The 24,044-nt window shown below is 31.1% G+C and overlaps 1 protein-coding gene across 1 annotated transcript in view; it reads right to left on the minus strand.

The window, feature by feature from the left end:
- LOC134696162 (zinc finger protein 330 homolog) overlaps positions 1–24,044 on the minus strand; it is a 310,551-nt gene that overhangs the window by 86,450 nt on the left and 200,057 nt on the right. The gene's annotated exons all lie outside the window — the stretch shown is intronic.

Genomic DNA, 24,044 nt, shown 5'->3' on the forward strand with positions numbered 1-24,044 from the left:
TCTAGGTAACCGTAATCGGGTGCTGTATTTTATACTGACTATAACTTCTTTAGAATAAACACTATAAACAAATACGTGCGTGTATTTTGGATGTTATATATGATAAGACCATCTGTATGTCCGACCCTTGATGTGCAGTTGATCCTTATTTATAATATAATTGTTTAGATAAAGGGACTTAACGTGTGAGATATTGGTTTGTAATGGAGAATCAATTCCTTGTCAATGGATTGTTTAAGACAAGGATCAAGATTTTTAGTAAAATTAAAAGTAATAAAACATCATTGGGATTACAATTGTCAAATTATATTATTCAATGTAAACAGTCTACACTACACAGGGACATGATAAGTAGAACAAATCTTGAACAGAAAACCATCTTTATGTCTACTGAACAGTGGCGCTCACTTTTTGATCTAAGACCGTATTTTAAATTGATTAATGTAGGAGTTCTTTTTTCGACACTCAGTTTTCATGAAATGTGTTAGGTATTGACATTTATGCAAATGCACCCAAACAGACTTAATATTAACAGCTTCATATGTTTCGTCAATCCTCAACCCTAAAGACTGCTATAAGCAGTGGATGGAATTCCCTGTTTAGATTAAGTGCAATTTTTGCTTTGGAAATGTAAGTTTTGAAGATAATTTTATTTCAAATTACACCGAATAATCTTACAGAACGTTCATTTTCAGTACGGGAGTCAATTCTATCTCATTTTTAGCTCACCTAAGGCCATGTGAGCTTTTCTTATCACTTGGCGTCCGTCGTCGTCGTCGTCGTCGACGTCGTCGTCGTCGTCGTCTGTCGTCGTTAACAATTTTTCAAACATCTTCTCCTCTGAAACTACTGAATGGATTTGAATGAAACTTAGCATGATTGTTCCTTAGAGTTTCTTGCACAAAGTGTGCGCTTTGATTTTTGATCCGTCAAAAAACATGGCCGCCGTTACTTAAAATAGAACATAGGGGTCAAATGCAGTTTTTGGCTTATATCTCAAAAACGAAAGCATTTAGAGCAAATCTGACAGAAGTTAAAATGTTCATTAGGTTAAGATCTATCAGCCCTGACATTTTCAGATGAATCAAACAAACCATTGTTGGGTTGCTGCCACTTAATTGGTAATTTTAAGGAAATTTTGCAGTTTTTAGTCATTATCTTGAATATTATTATAGATAAAGATAAACTGTAAACAGCAAAAATGATCAGCAAAGTAAGATCTACAAATAAGTTAATATGATCAAAATTGTCAATTGACCCCTTAAGGGGTTATTGTCCTTTAATGGCAATTTTTCACAATATGTTCATCATATTTGCTAACTTTAAAAAAATCTTCTTCTCTGAAACTACTGAATGGATTTGGATGAAACTTAGCATGATTGTTCCTTAGATTATCCTGCACAAAGTGTGTGCTTAGATTTTTGATCCGTCAAAAAACATTGCCGCCGTTACTTAAAATAGAACATAGGGGTCAAATGCAGTTTTTGGCTTATATATCAAAAACGAAAGCATTTAGAGCAAATCTGACATGGGGTAAAAATGTTCATTAGGTCAAGATCCATCAGCCCTGAAATTTTCAGATGAATCAAACAAACCATTGTTGGGTTGCTGCCACTTAATTGGTAATTTTAAGGAAATTTTGCAGTTTTTGGTCATTATCTTGAATATTATTATAGATAAAGATAAACTGTAAACAGCAAAAATGATCAGCAAAGTAAGATCTACAAATAAGTCAATTTTACCAAAATTGTCAATTGACCTCTTAAGGAGTTATTGCCCTTTAAAGACTTTTTTTCACAATTTGTTCATCATGTTGACTTACTTTAAAAAATCTTCTCCTTTGAAACTGCTGTATCAATTTCAGCCAAACTTAGGCTAAATGAGTTTCAGAGTTTCAGAGTATCTAGTATAAATTTTATATTTCATTTCCTTGTATGTCAAGAAACATAGCTCCTATGACTAAAATAGAACATAGAAGAAAACGATTTTTTTTTTGGCTTTTGAAGAGAATAGGACGATTTAAAGAACATTTAAATAAATTGAAAAGCCAAAATAATCATTGATGAGAGATTAAACCAAAAAAATTCAGGTGAGCGATTCCAGCTCTTGAGAGCCTCTTGTTTCAAGATTTAAACAATTTCGGTTAAATACAGAGTTAAGCTAAAATGATTTACTGAATAGACTAAAATTAAGTTATTGTCTAACAAATGTGCAAAGTTGATGTTTTCACGTTTGTTTTGGCGGGCGTTACCAGTGAACATGGACTTACAAGCAAAATATAATGTAATAATAACACGAAAAATGATTGATAATTATTATATTTAATGATAATTAGATGTTAGTGGACATGTTTGTCAGATGATTACAGCATGATATATCATACCTGATGTAACCTGCATGTCTACCTGGGCAGGTAACCTTTGATCTAATATTACATGTCTGATGACATTATTAATAATTATTGAATTGATCATCGCATTTATCACAAGTTTGGTCATATTTGAGAATCCTTTATTATGTGAAAAAAAATGTTCGGACTCATAAACGTATAATAATGCACTACATACCGAAAACATTGAATTGTGTCATGATTCAAAAACTATGTTCTATATCAAATACTAGAAAATAGACTTTTGTTGCAACTGTAAGGATTTACAGGTCTAAAGGCGACTGGGTCTTTAAAAAAGTCAACAGAAGAAGAAATTACACACTCTCTATAAAAAAAATCATATATACACTGTATATATATTTGTTAATTGTGGAAAAAATCTATTCATATAAATCTTATGGTAAAACATCATAAAAATATCAGACATATCAAAATAGAAATATATAAATACGCATATTCGCATGATGTGTTACAAAGTCTACTTTTATTAAATTTCGATTAAATAATGAAATATTGAAAATAAATAACGATATTCTGCAAATAAAAATTTGTAAATAAGAACAGAGACATATAATACAATAGTATATGTCTCTGATAAAAATACTGAAATAACATATTTTTGGACCAATTTGACTAGTGTCAAATTTCAAATGAAACGGATCTTCATTTCATATATTTTTATCTTCTTTTTTTAATTAAAATTTGATACGAATATATAGCGGTAAAATTTAGGGTAAAATAATTCCAAGTACTTTTAATTTTAATATAAGATTTCAAAAACAAAATCGTAATCTAACTTTCATTTTTATGATTGTTTTATTATAGAATGTGATCGTTAGTTATTTGATACAAACAATTTACTACCCAGGTCAATGATTAAGCCGATCTCTGGGATTGATAAAGGAAGGGGGAAGACGAAAGCCACAGAACACAAAGAAGAGAGGGAATATTTTACGGATTTTATGATACTATTATATAAAATTTAATTGATACTAAACGCTCAACTCTTTTATAAAGCGCCAAGTGAGTAATAAAATCTTAAATAAAGTTTTTATGTCTAATACATATATTTAAAACTCCTTAAATCAAGCTTTGTTGACACGAGTTTTGTATACTTTTAACCCAAGTTTATTCAAAGTCCACGACTTCAAATTATTTAGAATAAAGGATGGTGTGATTATTCATTCGTTCGTATCGCTTTCGTCATCAATCAATTTGACTGAGGTCGGGTCCTGTTTCTCACATTTTATGTTTACCTGCTGATTTTATGTTCCTCTGAACAGAGAACAAATAGAAAGTTAACAAATTTAACGTAACATGAGATATTTTCAATTACCTTGCACATACATATCTATGAGTAGCTTTTTTGAAAATTCGAAGTGCAAATCTTGTTTGAGTTCTGTCGATTTTTCAAATTATATATACTTTACTATTGCAGTCTAAAATACTTTGAAACGTCGCACGATACTGGTGTCACCTAACGTTACACACTCAAAGACGTAAGACAAAATAAAAACGTTGGAATGCATGTTGTTCAGACGGCTTTTTACAATAAATTTTAAAGGATTGATTTTTTTCCTAAGAAAGGATTTTTTTCTGAGATAAAAGATGTTAAGCTTTAGTTTTATTAACAAATTAAAGATAAAAGAGTAACTTGAATTGAAACCATTTGATTATATACATTTTAATTATAAGGGCAAACATTTCTTTTTTTTATGAATTAACTATGCACTACAAATGCATTCATTTTTGCACTCCAGAATGTCAAGACAAAAAGGACTACGACATATCTAGCTTGGCAGCTCTGCACAAATATATGAAAGGGAATTAGCGGGAACAATTATTATAGCTGTGGTTTTTCTATTAATTTGTAGGATCCGAATATTATAGTCCGGGAAACACTTCAGTTCCGCGAGGAAATCTCTCTTCAACGGTTCTCCAACCCTTCTTTGTGAATCGGTAGAGATTCAACATAAAACATTAATTTTAAAGTGTTTTTTTTTATTAAGTAACAAAATAAAATAGCCGTATTCCAAATCGTCTGTGAAAACCGCAATCATTACAATTAGAAGCATATTTTATCAAAATAACGTCAAAATCGTATGTGGGGACATTGTATCGGACATTTTAGTTTTATCTGATATCTTGTATATTAGATTTGATTTATATGAATTTAATATCAAAATAGAGATAAATTTTTGTACTTTTATCCATCATATTTTTTTTATGTAGCGAATGGCACTGTCTTAAATAAACATCATGGAAACACAGACAACGTAACCCTACGTTTAATTTGGTTTGAAGGGGACAAAATGTCGGACATTGCTAATCAACTCGAATAAAAAGAATTTGTATTAAAATTTCCTGATTATTGCATGAGGCGAAAGTGTAGTCGTTGTACAAAATACTAGTATAAGAATTATTCACTTTCGACATGGAAATTGCTCAGGAATTCCCTTTTTGGGACAATTTAAAATACGGCAACCTTTCGTGCATGGGACACATAATTTGTATCATCTTGATCCCTTTTTCTTATATTTCCGTCTTTTCGAGAGAGAAAAATCGACATTACGTTATCGCCCTCTTATTAATTGCTTGTTCTAGACAAACTTTTATGTCGTTTGGTTAAAAAAAAAAATTTTTTTTTACGGTATTCAGAATTTCACAAAACTAAAAGTGTAACGCGGGACAAGGAAATCACATTGCAAAATAAAGGTTTTATTGAGTTTTAATTAATGAAAATGGACTGTTACATATACAAAATTGCAATAATCTGAAAGAAGAGTTTAAAAGCTTTAAAATGATATACAACACTTTATAATAACATTTTTTATGTTTAAAAATTAACAAGATGAATGTGTCTTGTCCGTGATTTCACCAAAGTAACACCAGTAGCGTGCGACGTTTCTTAAATACTATTACTACATCGGAAAATGCCAGTCTTCTTACGATTTCAGTTATTGCGTTGTCTGATTGATCAGTTTGCCAATAAATATTGTTCTTGACCTCCTTAAAATCTTTACAAATTATAGCAAAAAAATGTGGAAATTTTGACATTTCTGGGTAATAATTCATAAGGAGTCGATTGCTTATGTTTTAACAGCAAGACATTCAGCACAGTTTTGTCCAAACCAGATGTTTCAATGTTAGTAGGGAGGTATTATGATTTTATTAGTTTTTAAACTTGATAAGGATGATTGTGGACAAGTTGGTTCCGAATTTCAATTCAGAAGAGACTGTTGTAAAACTTGACGGACGAAGGTTCAAATTTGTCGTATCAAAATTTAACTAGAATCACTCTACTCTAGCCATCCCTTTCCACGAACAATTGTTGGTCAATGGGAGAAGTGATTTGGTATATGCTTCAAATTGCACCATTGTGAATATGCTAAACCATCGTCGTCTAAGTTTTTATTAACAATCACCTTCCTCATCCCATCAAACGATGTTTATAAATAATGTTAAAAGTATTTGCATCAGTATACTTGTGTCTGCAGGTGCGGATGAATTTCTATATATATAAAGTTGCATCGAAAAATAAGTGTCTAAGTCAATTAATCAAGACTCCAATATAGAAACTATAACACAGCTTATAAGCAGCAGAACTATTACCTTTACTATATAGTATATCGTGCATGTCAAAAGCAAACTTAACTTGTATATCGTGTATATCGAAGGCAAACTTTAATAGTATATCGTGTATGTCAAAGGCAAAATTAACTAGTATATTGTGTCTGTCAAAGGCAAACTTTACTAGTATATCATGTATATCGAAGGCAATCTGTACTAGTATATCGTGTATGTCAAAGGCAAACTTAACTCTGGAGAGTTGTCTCATTGGCACTCATACCACATCTTCCTATATTTATTTACTAGTATATCGAAGGCAAACTTTACTAGTATATCGAAGGCAAACTTTACTAGTAAATCGAAGGCAAAATTTACGTATATGTCGTGCATGTTGAAGGCAAACTTCGCAATAGTGTAACGTGTATGCCGTACGTAAACTTTACTAGTATATGGTGTATGTCAAAGGCAAACTTTACTAGAATATCGTGTAAATCGAAGCCGAAAACTGAACTAGTATATAGTGTATGTCAAAGGCAAACTTTACTAGTATATCGTGTATATCGAAAACAAACTGTACTAGTATATCGTGTATTTCGAAGGCAAACTTTATTATAGTGTATCTTGTATGTCGTACGTGAACTTTACGAGTGTATCGTGTAAATGGAAGGCAAACTATTATATTACATCGTGTATGTCATGGGCAAACTTTACTAGCATATCGTGTATAGCGAAGACTAACTTTACTAGTATATTGTGTATGTCGAAGGCAAACATAATTATCAAGTTATATGAAAAGATAAAGCATAACAAAAACGACAAAAATGCCACAAATAAGGTTTGTTAGAATTTTAATGATTTAATTGAAAAATATTTAAATATTCGTGAATAAAACTTTTGCAGAAATGTACATTAAACCTGACTAAAGAAATTTATTTTTAAGCAGATATTACAGTATGGGGTTTAATCATTGTTCAAGACGGTATGGTGACCAATAGTTGTAAGCTTCTATGTCAATTGGTCTCTGGTGTAGAGTTGTTTCTTTGTAATCATACCACATCTTTTTATTTTTATATTACATATATATTAACAACATAAAACTGAATTCTGATAAAAATTCATATACATGTAGAAGAATAATTATGTAATTTATCAATGCCTAAAATTTGTAAAAATTAAAGAAATACATAAAATTAATATCAATTTATAATATTGAGAACTAATTCAACGAAACTGAATACAATTGATAATGTGTTTGCTAGATAAGGTCGACTTAATCACAAGGAAGAGGGGGTAATTCCTATAACCCATAGGTACATAGCAATAGAGCTAATAGTCAACTACAAGCTACATTCTGTTAACGTCAAAGAATGTGAAAATTTAGCACAATGGAAATTTCAAAATGATGATAAACCGTATAGTAGAAGAACGAAGACACACCAACCCACGCCTTTGGTAATTTCATGGCAAATCCTGATGCGTGACTGCCTATAAGAGATAAAAGTTAATAATCAATCACTAATATGTATATCAAAATTGTAAAATTATGTATTATTAAACCGGATAAAAAATAAATGTATGTCCAATGGTGTATGTCACAACTCAAACTATCCATTTTAGCTTATACACGCTAAGTCTATAAAACGCTAGTTTCGCTAAAATCAATCAGTTTTTCGATGAATGATCAAAATCAAAATCAAACTTTGATTTAAGTACACAATTAATCATGTCATTTTGTTGTAGTTTTGGGAAATGAGTTTACAAACGACTGATTTTGATTTGATAAATAGGATGTTATTCAAAATATATCTTTTAAATGAAGTGTAACTGATCTTGACACTAAATATTATGTTACTTATCGGGTACCTTAAAATACCCTAGGGATTTGTTCCACATAAATTGACTGTCAAAAACTAAATTTATTTTACCTATTAACAAAATTTATTACATGGAAATCATTGTAATTTATGTTTTGATTGATTTTGATTATATTTGACATTTTACAGAATTGACAATTACTGAAGAAACATAAAAGTTCATTATTTTAATTGAAATAAACCACGTATTTATTCATTATAGGTGTCTAAAAATGAATTATATAATAATGAATCTATCTATAAATATGTATTTTTAATTTTAGTTTTGAAGTTATTGTTTATTGCGGTTATTCGTATATAAAGAACAACTAATTGAAATGTTTTCAGATGAATTGTATAATTAAAAAAAAACATGGAAGTGAAATAGGTAAATTAATATAAATAAATAGAACAAAATAATAACTGTAAATAAGGGCTCTACTTAATGAAGAAATCGAACAGAAATGCTCAAGGTTATTTGACTTGCATTATTAAGTTCATCCACATTTCCTTTCGTCTTCAAAAAATGTTTTAGCCTTGTGTTGTCTGTTTTTTTTTGTCTTTCATTTTTTTGTCAAGTTTTTTTTGTTATATTGTTGTCGGCTGCCAATAGTTCTAAAATGTCTTCTTAAATTTTGTGTTTTGACAGTTACCATTAAAAACAACAGCCTTTTCTTTTGAAATCGAAGGGTCCATGGGTAAATAGAATGAAAGATTACAGCCAGAATCTCGTCTTTAGTTACAGTGATTAATTTAATGAAGACAAGCAACCCCATCTTATGATCTACGCACATTAACCATAATCAAATGAAGTAGAAAGAAATCCCATAAATAAGACATGTATAATAGGAAGTCCACTGGATTTTAGGCTGAATGGACAATTTACGTCTTGGCGATTAATTGGTATTGAAATTGATCTCACATAAACACCAGAAATTCCCCCCTTTTAACTATAATTTGCATATTTCCCTTTATTTCGTAATGTATTTACCTGTCCGTCTGTAATCTATTAAAAGAATACATTTTGTATAGAAATCTCGTATAATGTGTTAAACCCCGACACATTAACCTCGTCTGTGAAGTTAAAACAGGCTTTGGTCAGTTAATGTGACTTTAATAATGGAGGTGCCAAACTTTTGTTTAATATGAATGTCATAATGTGACTAAACTTCTAAATATTTTCACTTTAGTTACACCGAGTAAGAAAATATTACATAAATGCTGAAATTCAGATTATTTCACAGGTCTCTAACTCATTGACTACAACAAATAAATGAATATACATGTTTTAATCAGTGTTGAAATAAACTGGAATGTACGTTCTACTGCATGAGGAGACAGAAGTTTTTTTTCGAAATATGACCTTCTTGCATTCAAAAGTTGTTAGATATTTCCACAGAGCAGCATATCGCTGCCTACAATAAGCACTTTACACATTACAAAATCTACATATATAAAAACAAAATGGAAGGGGTTTATAGACTTTCTTTTCGAAATTGTATCTTGCGGTTATGTCTTGTCATAAGCCAACATGTTCACACCCAGTCTTAATATGTTTATATTTTACTATAATGAAACAGTTAAAGAACATGTCAAAATCACCCTTATAACAATGACAAAAAACAACTTGTCATGACATTTGAAAGTAATCAGAATTCATTGACCAATCACAACTTTCAAAATAATTCTCACTGTAACTTCCGAATTGTTTTAATATCCGGTCTGTTGTTTCCCTTTCACTTGCTTTAGATAATGATGGCTATAATAGGTAACAGTGACACGAGTGACAGCCTCAATGTTATTCCTCACGGCATCGTAACATCATTTTTAACGGGTGTTTAGTAAACATTATTGTGTGATTTCAATCAGTAAATCAACGGGGAGTCAATTATTTTACTGAAACAGTTTTTTTTTTAATTTAGGATACCAAAACTTGGGTAACTATTGAACTGTCTACTTTTTTATTCCAAAAAACTAACAAAGTGTCAAATTGGGAATTTAGATTAAAAATACATGCTCAAAATAAGTTTTCAACCTTACGTAAGCTGGTACGACACAAATCGCTAATTTCTGAAAGCTGAAAATAATTAGCAGAGCATGAAAGGATCTTTATATATTAAAATGGTAAAATTAATATCCGATAAACTTGACAGCATTTTTCAATAAAAGACGAAGTTCCACTCAAAATATAGAATATCATATGTAAACTCGGGCCCCTTTATAACTTGCTGTTTGGTGTGAACTAAGGATCCATGTTGAAGACCATATATACTTTGACCTATAATGGCTAACTCTTAAAAATTGTGACTGATGGAGAGTTGTCTCATTTTCACTCATACTACATCTTTTTATATTTACCAACCTTAAATTCTTTTGCACATCCGTCTGTTCTTGACGAAAACTTATATGGTTGAACTGACTTGCCCATTGCATCCTCTTGTTATATATCTGTTGCATGTCAAACATTACAAGACCTATATTTCTTCATAATCTGTGTACACATTACACTACCCTTTATCTAATAGTTTGTATGAAAAACGATGGAAAAAAATCATAACATGAACAATACATGAATAAGAAGAATTTGAATGAGAAAGAAACATTGAGTTAGTAAATTTAGTGCTTATTTCATTCACACAAGTGAACGCTCATTTAAAATCAAATCATAACCAAATAATATTAGATGACTTTGGACACAATATATAAGTAAAAAAAATCACTAACTGGGCTTAAAATGTTCATCCCACACGGGTTATTCAGGAAACAAATAGATTCAGTCACTAACGATGCACACGTTCATGGTAAAATTTCAACTTTTCTAAGTATATTTGACTTTCGTAAAACGATCTGCATTGATGATTTTTTCTAGTGTTTCACAGAAATTACAGTTGTAAACATAAGTAAAAATATACTTATAATGGGCTATGACGAATACTTTGTTTGTTTTTATGTACTAGTATCGGGTTTTGGAAAACAACACGGACCGACTGATTCAAGACATATATGCGTTGCCTTTATAACTGATTCTTATTTTTTGTAAGTAAATCTATTGAAAAGCAGTTCAGTGTAAACAGGAATTTATATTCAGTAATGCCAAAATAGTTGTCAATAAAGTTTTGGCAGAAATACATGGTTTTTGTCATAACATGTATTTGTGATCATTTGTTCCACTTATAACGGAAGATATAAAGATAGAAGATGTGTCGACAGTGTCCATGGTTCTGATCAAAAGATACAATGTGTTAACTCTGGTCTTTGGTGGAGAATAAAGGATAGATACAATGTGTTAACTCTGGTCTTTGGTGTAGAATAAAGGATAGATACCAAGTGTTGACTCTATCTGCATTAATCAAATTAACGGTTTATGGTTTAAATCTGATGCAAAAGTTACGGATCATAAACCTCTCAATACCTCTTGTCTCAATTATTTTTTAGTTTTAACTTGACTCATGATTTTGTTCTCACATCAACTATGTTTCTTAACAATTCAACTTTAAAAAGCTGAGGCGAGAAGATAATTATGATTCCAATATGGAGATTTTTTGCAATATCTGATAACCTAAAAGGCAATTTATCTGTTATCCAACTAAAACATCTTTTTTTGTACAATTTGTGCGATTTTATCTCAGTAATAACGTATAAATAACATATTTATTTCCTTTAACAAAGAACTTCTGTTTTGTCGTAACTATCATATTTCTTGTTACAAAATGAAGCCGCTAATGTTAGGACGATATATTTGATGAATTATGGTCAGAACGTGTAGTTAGTTCGTCTGGGACAAAGATTTCACAAGAAAAAGGCGGGAAACTATCCGTCTTAATTTCACTGATTATTATAACATTGACCTTACAAAACGACAAGCACTAACGACCAATGATAACTCTGAATGACATTCCATTTATCACGGCACATGTTCTCTCTTCTTAATTCGTACGTGCAAGGTCTAACCAAAATACTATCGTCTGCCGGTTTTGTTATGTCGGAACAATTGAATTGTTTGGAAAAAAAACCTTACGAATTACGTTTTGGTTTATGATATATCTTTTATACCTTATGTTCAATAGCTATTATTACTGTCAACTTACAGTTTGTTTGTGTTGTTGTTGTGGAAATAGACATTTTTTTTCTGTAATAAATACGGCATGTGCCACGGAATTGTGTGTCCTTCAATATTTATTTAGGATGCGATCAAAACAGAATTACCCCTTTGATCATTTTTTCATGTGAAATATTTCAAATTAACTTTTGATTTTTTTTTTATATATAACAAATTTTGAAAATATACAAATTACTGAAGCCTTTTCCAAAGTTATAAACGTATTCATACGAAAAGTTCATCGGTCAAATGAATAGCCAGATCTACAAACGAACACTCTTGTGTCGCCAGTGGACAATGGCGAGCAAAGTTAAAAGAAAACGTACGAAAGTGACCATCAATTTCAAAGAATATTGGAAGTAAAGTAAGGGTTTTATAGTGTAAACAACTAAAAGAGTAACATCGTTCCTCTCTGTTTTATTAGTAAACGCACCTTTAAGTGGTTATTTCAAAATTTTATGGACACTTCATTCTTTCATTTATATTAAGCGTCCAGTCCCTTTATACTCTACGTTCAAAATATAAAATTATGTACTAAATTTCAATTTTTATTATTTTTATGAAAGTTTTCCTTTTAAACCATACTCCTTCATTGAAACTATATGGCTAGTTAATTTCTTTTTAATTAAGTTTTCCGACATCTCCCAAAACACACCACCATGCCGATAGCATCTTAATACATACCCTTCCAAACCACGATGACATATTTGCATAAATCAAAACGGAACACGGTGTAATTATAAAACTTTTAAACTTAAAATACCTTTTCAAAAACTTCTCTTCTCAATGCCGTGACTTACAAGATTAATATGTTACCAACATGCAAAACGGTGGGGTCATATAGTTTTAAAACTATAAGTGTTGACACTTACATGTACGAAAGGAGGCAAATTTTGGGAAAGTAATGTTCATCATGTTATCAGTTGAAAAACATTCAATTAACTTAGTATGTGTTAGTACACCATTTTATTTTAAGCTAACAAACATACAGATTGCTTTAAAAAAGAAGACAAAATTATAGCAAATGGCTGCATACACATCAAAGCAATTAATAAGCTGCTCATATATATATATATATCAATTAATGCATTAGAACTCAGACGGAAAAGAGGGACGAGAAATACCAGAGGGACAAACACTAAGATTGAAAATTAACTGACAACACCATAGCTAAAAATCAAAAAGACAAACAGACAAATAATGTAGTACAAAATTTACAACATATAAAAAACTAAAGAATAAGCAACACGAACCCCACCAATAACTGGCCATGGGAAAAGGTATACAAGTCGCATGTAAAGATGCAATAATTTTACAGAATTCCTATGATTCCTTACAATTATGCCTTGCTTTGTAGATGGATAATCATCTACATAAATTATAAGGAGAGGGGGTATCATTGCCAATGAGACTACTACAAAATATATATACACCACCAATTATACCCGGATGTAAGTTGCTACATTAGCGGCTATAAAACATGCATATTTCAATAACGTTGAAGGGGTACAAATGTTTTCAAAATTGTTGAAACAGAATACATTTAAGATAAGAAGGATATCTTAAATACCTTCCTCAAATGGTATCATTAAGCTTTGTTTTCGTCATAAGGAACATTCGTTACACTTTCACTTCTCATGTCCTGAACTTTTGTCATTATTTCATTTTTAATGTGATATTTTTAATTCATGGTATTGACACGAGCAATATACGTTGAACTTATTAATCCAGAAATTATGCCTATAATTTAGGTTATAATTGAGATGGATTCAAAAGGTCAACCAATATTCATTCTTACTTACTTTTTTGCGTGTTAATTTGTCATTTTATTTGGTAACACATGGTCTGCATGTACAATGTTCAACAATTTGAAAACAATGATAAACGTATTAAAGAGTCGATGTAATATATATGAGCGGAGACAGAAAGACCAAGAGATGCCCAGAGATAACCAAAATCTATGCCGACACAAAAGAATTTTTCAGATTGAAATATCGCTATATATCATTGTTAAACGGGTGTTTAAGTTATCGATCCTTTGAAGTTGGCAAAATATGTTACTCAAATTGAAAAATTAAACTATGATTTTTTTCTTAATTTTACATTATTCGAATTATCAGTCAAAAATCACAAAATTAGAATAGCCATTTATGACAATTATGCCTCTTAAATGGTGTGGTTGAATAATTAAGACATTTGGTTCAGATTACAACGAAGAAAGCATGCGTGTAAGAAGATACATGTGTGAAGAATACAATATGATTGTATGAAAGAGGTTTAAAAGGCGAATAGTATCTTAGTAATAGAGGAGTAAAAACAGATGAGAAATGGATAATAGAACGGCAAATAGAAGTAGAAGAAGAGAACATGCATTATTAGTATACTTATACAAGTATCTGTATAATAAAAAATATGTATCTGTCTGTTTTATTCCTTAAAAGGGAATTCTTATTTCTCTATCAGTTCACAAGTTGTAGCTTTCGTATTTTGTCCACAAGAGTAACATGTTTTGATAAAAAAACAAACTTTTTTTAACATTTATTTTTTTGTGGGGGGGGGGGGGGGGAGGGAGGGTATCTTTATATCTTTTTTTTCTTTTTCAATCAAAAACATTTTTTTCACCAATAAGATGCAAGATTAGTTATATTTCCAAACGAGTGAACTGAATATACTATGAAAGATACTGGAAAAGTGGTGCATCTGATATGTCAACAAACTACTCTTACACAGCAGTCAGAACAAAGAATGAATGGTATGTTTTTATTGCCGTATACCATTAAGAATCATTGCATATATATATATATATATTCAAATGCGTTTTGTTTAAATATACTTTTTCACTCTTTTTGGTCTTTTGAAAAATGTTGTTTGTGCTGTTTTTAGACCCTTCTACAACGAAATTTGTTTGACATGCACACGTATAAAAATTGCGGTTTTTATCCAACGCAGTCATAGGTTTGAACGTAGTTTTCAATTTAGACTCGTTTATATATATATATATATATATAGGTTTGGATAGGCAACAATACGAAAATATTATATATTTAAACAAGTATGAAGCCTTCCTGATACATGTAAATCATGATTTCAGAAAATAACTTCGGATAAATGAAATTTATGTTGTGATATATTATTTTTAAGAATTCAAATACGAACTTTTACAAACCACGGCTTTCAATTTCCCGGTGAACCTGAATTACTCAAATATGTTACAAATGAAAAATGATCTAAATAGAAAAGTACTTAATATATATCTTTACTCATCTAATGAACCGTGAAATATGTTTCTACCACAGAAAATGATTTCGTGAGGGCATGTATTCATTTATAGTCTGACGCTGAAAGTAGTTATTCATGTTCAATGATTCGAAAAATACAAATAGTTTTGTATAGAAAACAGTTGATAAAATATTTTAAAATTATTGAATTCCGTAAATGTAACATGTCAAACGTCGAGCAGAGAGGTTTAGTATTTATTTATATGAAATAACAGTTTACTGTAAGGTTTTGTATTATATGTATAACTGTCCAAGATTAATGAAGACGCATACATGCAGATGATGCTCATTTTTAGATATATCTAAGTACATATAACCTGTCTCGTTTGCAAAGTCCTTTTACGATTCCGTATTTGCGAGCCCTATGCTCATTCATGATTTTAATACAAAAAGTATAATTAAAATTGATGAAGCAAAAAAAGTGTGGCGTCTTTTTTTTTAGCAAATATTATACATGTTTATCAGGGTAAAACCCTTCTGGTGTGGGATGTTCTCTTTGTGTTGTAGCCGGCTTAGTGCTGTTTTCTGCTTTTTGGTCGGTTGTTTTCTCTTTGACACATTGCTAGTATCCATTCACTATTCACGCATGTAAGGTATTCAATACGTATCGACTAGGTCACCTATAAGCAATAAGAATATCACTTCAAGAAAACCCTTAATAAACTGGCAGAATATGGCCTCCTATAGGAAATTCCAGTGAATCCAATTTTTTTACTGGCCACATACAGATTTAATAATTATAACTATGTGCGACACATGTCGATGTGGTCATTGGTAATTATAACGGAATTTTCAATTACATTATATTGTCCACTGGTTCAAATTAAAATAATTTTAAATTTTGACAGCATTTGACATATCTCAAAATTACTTAAATCTATTAGAATGTAATTGTAGGCAATAAAAATATCATACTTTCACTTGTCATAGCTTTAATAAGTATTTTAAATGGTCTTTTAAAATGTTAATATTTTTGATGCATTTAAGCATTATTGAATTCTTTTACTTAATTCATATAGCTATTTGGATGATTAAAAAAATAATAATAATGAAATGGAGATTATTTGAGTAATGTTCAAGTAAAAGTTAGTTTTAAAATATTAAGATTGTCACAGACGCGAATCTTAAAACTCTGCAATAATGCTATTAAAAGGGCTTTTTCGACATTTGTCATAATTTCACTCAAAATAACAGTATTGTGAATATTCTATGCTAACTAGTCTACATTAAATAACTCAGTATACTCAACACACTTCATACTAAACATCGTCTTCTTATGCCTTTGTGATGTCTTAGTGTTTATGTTAGTCAAATGATCATATATGAAATATCTTAAATGTTTTTGGACCCAGTTTCTCTTTGATTAGGGTTCCCTCCCAATTCAACAAATTCGTGAAACGTTAGTGGACAGGTCGATGTACTGCTGTAATTGCTTGTACAGTTGAGTCTTTGGAAGGATAGCATATACTTGAAGAACATCCAGCCGATGTAATGAAGTGTCCACTAAATATTTGGGTCGTTTAAATCTTTCTTTTCGTTGTTATTGAAAAAACAACTTTTTACTTATAACTATGACCACATATACTATGAAACGTTTAAAAATCTAAATAATTCAGAAAAACGACTGCATAAAATGGATGTAATTTTTGACATACATGATGGAAAACACAGTATTACCCCTTTTAATACCATCGTTTACCATTTTATGCTTAATTGTGACTATTATAACACTGATTTACATAAAAATGTCAGAAAAACAATTTATCGTGTAAGATAATTATTTTTTATAAATTACAGAAATAAGTACCTGTGGTTAATTTCGCTTAAAGAAATATAGTATTACTCTATTACAATACAATGCTTAGCTTTTATGACCAATGGAAGTTTACAACGAATTTAAAACATAAAAGGGGCGCAGCTGGCTTCCGAAAATTTCACGTAAACTCGTCAAGATGGATTACTCTCAATTTCAAAGAACCTCATTTTAAATTCTTGAATAAATTTCAATTACAAAAGTTGTTACAATGTAATTGTCATTTTACACAATCCTATTATCGTACTGATTGATTCTTTTTATTTCATTTAATTTTCGTCTTTTAATCCGCCATATTGACGTAACAAATTTCTCGCATGATTTCATTTCAAATGGCATCTTTAAACGTTGTAGCTTATTGAATACCAGTAAACTGTTTTCAAGACAATGCTGTATAGAAACGTGTGTATGTTGTATATATGCTGCCTTAGGTCCCAAACTTGATTTAAATAATTTTCGAAGAATAGTTTAGATATATACTATAGAAATAGTATATATTAATGAGCTATTGCGCAGCAAATATACAGATCAATAATAAGGTTCTATTGGTTAAAGACCCATTAGGGAGCTACCATTTGATTTTTATGGGGGGGGGGGGATGAAAAATTTTGTCCTGCATTTTTTTTTGCTGTAATCTCTGTCCTGCCTTTTTATTTTTCACTCTGTTCGGTCCTGCCTTTTTATTTTTAGTTTATCCTGACTTTTTTTTACCTAAATTGTCGTCCTGACTTTTTTTTTTGCAAAAAACTCCTGTCCTGCCTATTTTTTCAAATTTCATCCTAGCACCCCCCCCCCCCCCCCCCCCAAAAAAAGCTCCCTTAGTGGCCTTCGGTTGTTGTCTGCTCTACGGTCGGGTTGTTATCTCTTTGACACATACCCCATTTCCATTCCCAATTCTATTGGTAACTTAAAGTAATATAAAAGTTAAGGAAAAAGAAAGTCTTAAATGTCACTTATTTTCCAACTGCAAACTCCAAGGTTCAGTCTAATAATTTGTTAGATATATAAATAAAAAAGATGTGGTATGATTGCCATTGAGACAACTCTCCACAAGAGATCAAAATGACACATAAATTAACAACTATAGGTCACCGTATGACCTTCAACAACGAGCAAAGCCCATATCCCATAGTCAGTTATTAAGGGCCGCGAAATGACAATGTAAAACAATTCAAACGAGAAAACTAACGGCCTTACTTATATAGAATAAAATGAACGAAAAACAAATATGTAACACATACACAAACGACAACCACTGAATTAAAGGCTATTGACTTGGGACAGGCACATAGAGCATTTGTTTTCTCTTCAATGCTAAGGATGAACATCTTTATCTTTGAAATTTTAATTTCAATTTCAATTGTTTACTGCACTTTTTATTTGTATTTCATATAACGTTCAGAATTGTTTAATATACGATCCATGATATTCTTGATATATGGGAGCATTTTTCCAGCCTAAAGTGGTAATTCTAAACGAAAGGTATTTCTTTAATGTTAAACCGATGGCTTCCAGCGAAGATTGCCGGTAATACTTAACAATGATATTAATATCACAAAAACCTGCTTTCTTTCAACTTATTACAAGATTTTCAGGACAGAAAATCCCAAATCCATTAATGGATTACACGAACCAACACTCGAGATTCATCTTGCGTAACATTAACTAAAATTATGAGTGATTTATCAACCGTATTTACGTATGACTTCATATGATAATAAGCTGGAGTAAACCAGTGCTTACTGTTTCAATAATCTATTTAAATGCTTTTGCATGTTAAAAGTCATAAAGATAGGAAAAACTGCAGGTCTTCCTGTCAGGTATCATGTTTTGAATGATTAAATAAACTTGTCTCATCTAAACAGTTGTTGTCGATCCTTAGAGGGGACTTTAGTCTAGATATGGTAGACTTTTTGTGAAACTAGGCTCATAGATTTAAACTTTAAATTTTGAAATGATAAAATAGAATTAAGATGTTTATTCTGATAATTACACGGTGTTAATTAAAACGTGAAAACAACGGTATACAGAGACAAAATCGGTACAGAGGGGTGGGGGCATGTCATTGAAGTCTTTCAACATAAAGTGCATTGTCTTTATCAAATGTTCAGAACTCGTTCAGTTAGGTTACAATCATGATTTTGGCAAAGCAAGAAAATCGATCCTTTGATCTTGTGAAGTTCATATTATTTTTCATGATGTTTTAATCGACCTGGGGGATAAAGTTATGTTTTTAATAAATTACCTATTTGACTACTGAATTTCTATCTTTTATCCAAACAAACAAGGTTTTAACCGCGTTTGTACGATGGTCATGTTGTTCATCTAGTCTCTAAGCCAGCTTATGTAACCTGAAGGAATTAATTTCAAATGCAATTGTATATACTTTTAACGATGTTGTATGTTTTCTTTGCCCTTAAGCATGTATATCATAATCCAATATTTTCAAATCTTGAGGAATACCTTCAACAAGTTGTTTGTATGGAACATGTTTACAAGCAAGTTTGAGTAGGCAAAAATGTTTAATCTGTTTAAAGTAAAAGACTTATGTATTGTCGAAAATGGCTCATGTACATGTATATGGGTCAAACATAGAGCTTAGTACTGAAAGACATAAGACTCAGGTTAAACCTAAAGTATAAGCTTCTGAAATGTTTACAGAGATGACTTTTCGTTAGCATGTTAGTTGATTGACCTGTATAACTTTTTTTATTTGAGTGTCTATATTCATACTTTTATTGTTGTCGTATAAACATAAGAAAATAAACAACATTAAATTTCATAAATTATATTTGTTTGGCAGCACAATCCATTAATGTACGTCATTTCAACAGTACATTATTATGACACCGGTCGCTGAATTAATTTCTTAAAGATGTCAAAAATGATACCTAACTGACAGTTTACAATGCTTTATTATTCGCATGTTTGAGATCTATATGTATATTAATTTTAATTAGTAGAATTTCCTTGAATCTTCACAATACCCATGTGTGTAAAAACGTACATACAACAAAGATGTCTGACCTAACTGCATAATTTCCAATCTTAGGTTTGTTTCAAGGTCAAAAGTAAACTGTTTTGCACCAGTCTGATTCCATTTCTATTGTGCTTGATTCAAGTTTTATGGGTTGGTTTAGTCATTTCAAATATTAAATGATTTCTTACGTTGTATTGCTAATATTGAAAACCGTTGTTAGCTGAAAAAAAATAGTAAAACAACTAGAACTAGTATTTTCTTTTATAATTAAAGTGATATAAAAACAATGAGTGTTAATTGTTTAACACCAACTGCACCTGGTCGTTTATGTTGGTAACCATAGTACATGTATGTTTAGTTTTACGCCAATCGCACCCGACCTTCTATGTTGGTAACTACATCACGTGCACTTGATCCTCTGTATTGGTAACACTTTGTTTAGTTTAACGTCACGTGCGCATGACCTTCTATGTTGTTAACACTGTGTTTAGTTTTAAGTCAAGTGCCTCTGACCGTTTATGTTTTTGACACTATGTTTAGTTTTACGCCAAGTTCACGTGGCCTTCTATGTTGTTAACACTGCATGTGTTAAGTTTTAAGTCAAGTGCATCTGATCTTCTATGTTGATTAAACTATACATGTTTAGTTTTATGTCAAGCGCACCTGATCTTAATTTTTGGTAACAATATGTTTTGTTTTATGGTCAAGCGCACCTGTCTTTCTATGTTGGTAACACTATACATGTTTAGTTTTACTACAAGAGCACCTGATCTCCTATGTTTTTAACAATATGTTTAGTATTATGTCAAGTTTCCCTGACCTTCTATGTTGGTATGATATGTAAAGTTTTACATCAAGAACACCTGATCTTTTATGTTGGTAACACTATGTTAAGTTTTACGTCAAGCGCATCTGATGAGGGTAACACTGTTTAGTTTTAGGTCTAGTGCACCTGGGCTGCTATGTTGGTAGCACTATGTTCCGGTTTACGTTAAGCGCGCCTGATCTTCTATGTTGGTAGCACTATGTTTAGTTTAACGTCAAGTGCACCTTATCTTCTATGTTGGTAACACTATGTTAAGGTTTACGTCAAGCGCACCTGATGAGGGTAACCGACTATGTTTAGTTTTAGTTCAAGTGCAGCTGGTCTGCTATGTTGGTAGCACTATGTTATAATAAGTTTAACGTCAAGCGCACCTGATCTTCTATGTTGGTAATTCTATGTTTAGTTTAACATCAAGTGCGACTGACCTTCAATGTTGGTATGATATGTTTAGTTTAACGTCAAGTGCACCCGATCTTCTATGTTAGTAACACTATGTTAAGTGTAACGTCAATCGCACCTGATGAGGGTAACACTATGTTTAGTTCTAGGTCAAGTGCACCTCGTCTGTTATGTTGGTAGCACTATGTTTAGGTTTATGTCAAGAGCACCTGGTCTGCTATGTTGAGCACTATGTTTAGGTTTACGTCAAGCGCACCTGATCTTCTATGTTGGTAATTCTATGTTTAGTTTTATGTCAAATGCACCTGGTCTGTTATGTTGGTAGCACTATGTTTAGGTTTATGTCAAATGCACCTGGTCTGTTATGTTGGTAGCACTATGTTTAGGTTTATGTCAAATGCACCTGGTCTGTTATGTTGGTAGCACTATGTTTAGGTTTATGTCAAATGCACCTGGTCTGTTATGTTGGTAGCACTATGTTTATGTTTACGTCAAGCGCACCTGATCTTCTATGTTGGTAACACATTATGTTTAGGTTTATTTCAAAGTACGGTCTTCAACAATCTTAGCTCACATCGAACAGCTACAAAGGGACCCAAAGATGATAAGTGTTAAACCATTAAAACGGGAAAACCAACGGTCTAATCTGTATAAAAAAAAACGAGAAACACTCACGAACCACATCAACAAATGACAACTACAATGTACTGACCATCAGCGTCCTGAGTTGGGACAGGTGTTTAAAAATACCTACCTTTATACCCTTACCCGAAACAATAGTGTAACATCACAACATAGAAAGACACATTAGAAAATAGCAATTGAAATGGTTTAACTCGATCAAAAGACATATAAACACAAGAGAAAATACACTTTTATGTTTATCAGCAAAACCTTGACTATAACGAAATGTTTATCTGTTGAAATGTTTCTGTTTATTACTACAGATATTTTATTTCTATGCATAGATTTTCAGTATTTTACCTTTGCATTTATTTTAGTTCTTTGCATAGATTTTCCTGGTTATAACCCATGTGTTCTCCATTACAGTTTAAATGTAATTTAAGTTCAATTATAGATGAAAATGAAAGGTATTTTTCTCTTTGAAATAGCTCACCGTTAATGTTATGAGAATTCTTTGAGGACTGTCTTACTATTCAGCAAAATGGTCACAGTAAATATTTGGACTCAATTTCGGCGATGACTTAATTTGAGAGATGCAATTATTCTTAAGATACAAAGCGTTGGGATTGGGTATTCTAAATTGAGTGTAGAAATTGATAATAAAGAGGTATCACCTGTGTTTCACACCTGAAAAGCGTTAAATTGTTATTTTAATCCTCGCTTTTAGGACGTAAAGTGAAACACTTAAATTGTTTCTTTAACTAGTTTTTACCACTGGACCACCATACTGACAATAGGAAGTTTCCACCGACAATGGACACCATCATTAAAATCTATACTATATCAAATTCCATTGGTACTTAAGACTTCGTGACATAACTTAAGTTCAATTTTAGTCAGGGAGTTCTATAGTAAGTCTTTTGTATGACCAGCTTCAAGGACATATGCCTTATGAAGTGTTTTGTTGCCAGCAGTAAGCAGAGAAAACTGATAAACTTCAACTTTTTTTCAAACTTATTTCATGCTTTAACAAGATTTAAATGCTTCAATATATACTGATGGTAACTTTACATGTAAATACATGCATATATACATATACACAAATTCTAACGTGTAATTATTTCTATATAGGTATGAATATACGGATATTCAGAAACGTAAGTTATAGGAACAAAGGTGAAATCAGTGATTCACAATTTATTTGATAGGACAAATTGAAAATGAAATGGAGATATTGAAACTAAAATATCGGACCAACAACACAAGAGAAGATATCTCACCTTTTCCAACTTTCATAAAACTAAGATGTTCCTTTTTTACTTGTTCGATAAATGGCATGGATGTACATTTCACTAATGATGATGGAGCTTGAATATCCGTTCTGTATCTTTCTCCTCTCTTGTACCATTGCTTAGACTATTTATTGAAGCTGACTCTTGCTTTACATGTTAGTTACACAACATGTAAAAAAAAATATAAATAAAGTACCCGAAACAACAGACTTTTGAATATCTTAAATAAAAAAACAGTCGTTATCAGAATCTCATCTGTTAGTATAGAATTTCTCGTAAAAATTATTGATATCAAACAGTATTTCTCAATCTATACCCTTTATTACATGTGTTTTCGATAGATCTTTTCCGATGATTTGGTGATTTAAAATATATTCTTACTAGTACCTCACAATATACTATATACATATTTGTATCCGCTTCTCCAGAAAATCAAATAATCAGAATTAAATACAACTTTCTCAAAAACATATAATACCACTGTCAAACATCATTTTAAATTTTGTTTCAGTCTGATATAGGGGGATATTAGTTTTTAGATTTTCATAGTAACTCTAAACTGTTTTATAAAGCATCATTATACAATTAACTGGTGTCACTACCATAGCTATCTTCCTGTAATAGCCAATACATTCTATCCCTGCTTTTAAATTTTATTTCCTGGATCAATCTAATGGCAACCCTAGTATTGGAAGCTACACTGTGCACTTTTTATTATGTGCTTTTGAATTACAACATATGATCTAAATATGTCGGAGAAAACATTTTGTGTACGTTAAACTGGTTTCTTTTTGCATTTGTATTCAGATATCGCAGATCAAATTTATTCGTTCTTTGTGTAATCATACGTTTTTTGATTGAGTTAAGTCTGCTAATTGATATTTTATCGTATGTTTTTATATGTTGTGATGTTATGCTATT

This window comes from Mytilus trossulus, chromosome 14 (assembly GCF_036588685.1).
Source record: "Mytilus trossulus isolate FHL-02 chromosome 14, PNRI_Mtr1.1.1.hap1, whole genome shotgun sequence".
NCBI lineage: Eukaryota > Metazoa > Mollusca > Bivalvia > Mytilida > Mytilidae > Mytilus > Mytilus trossulus.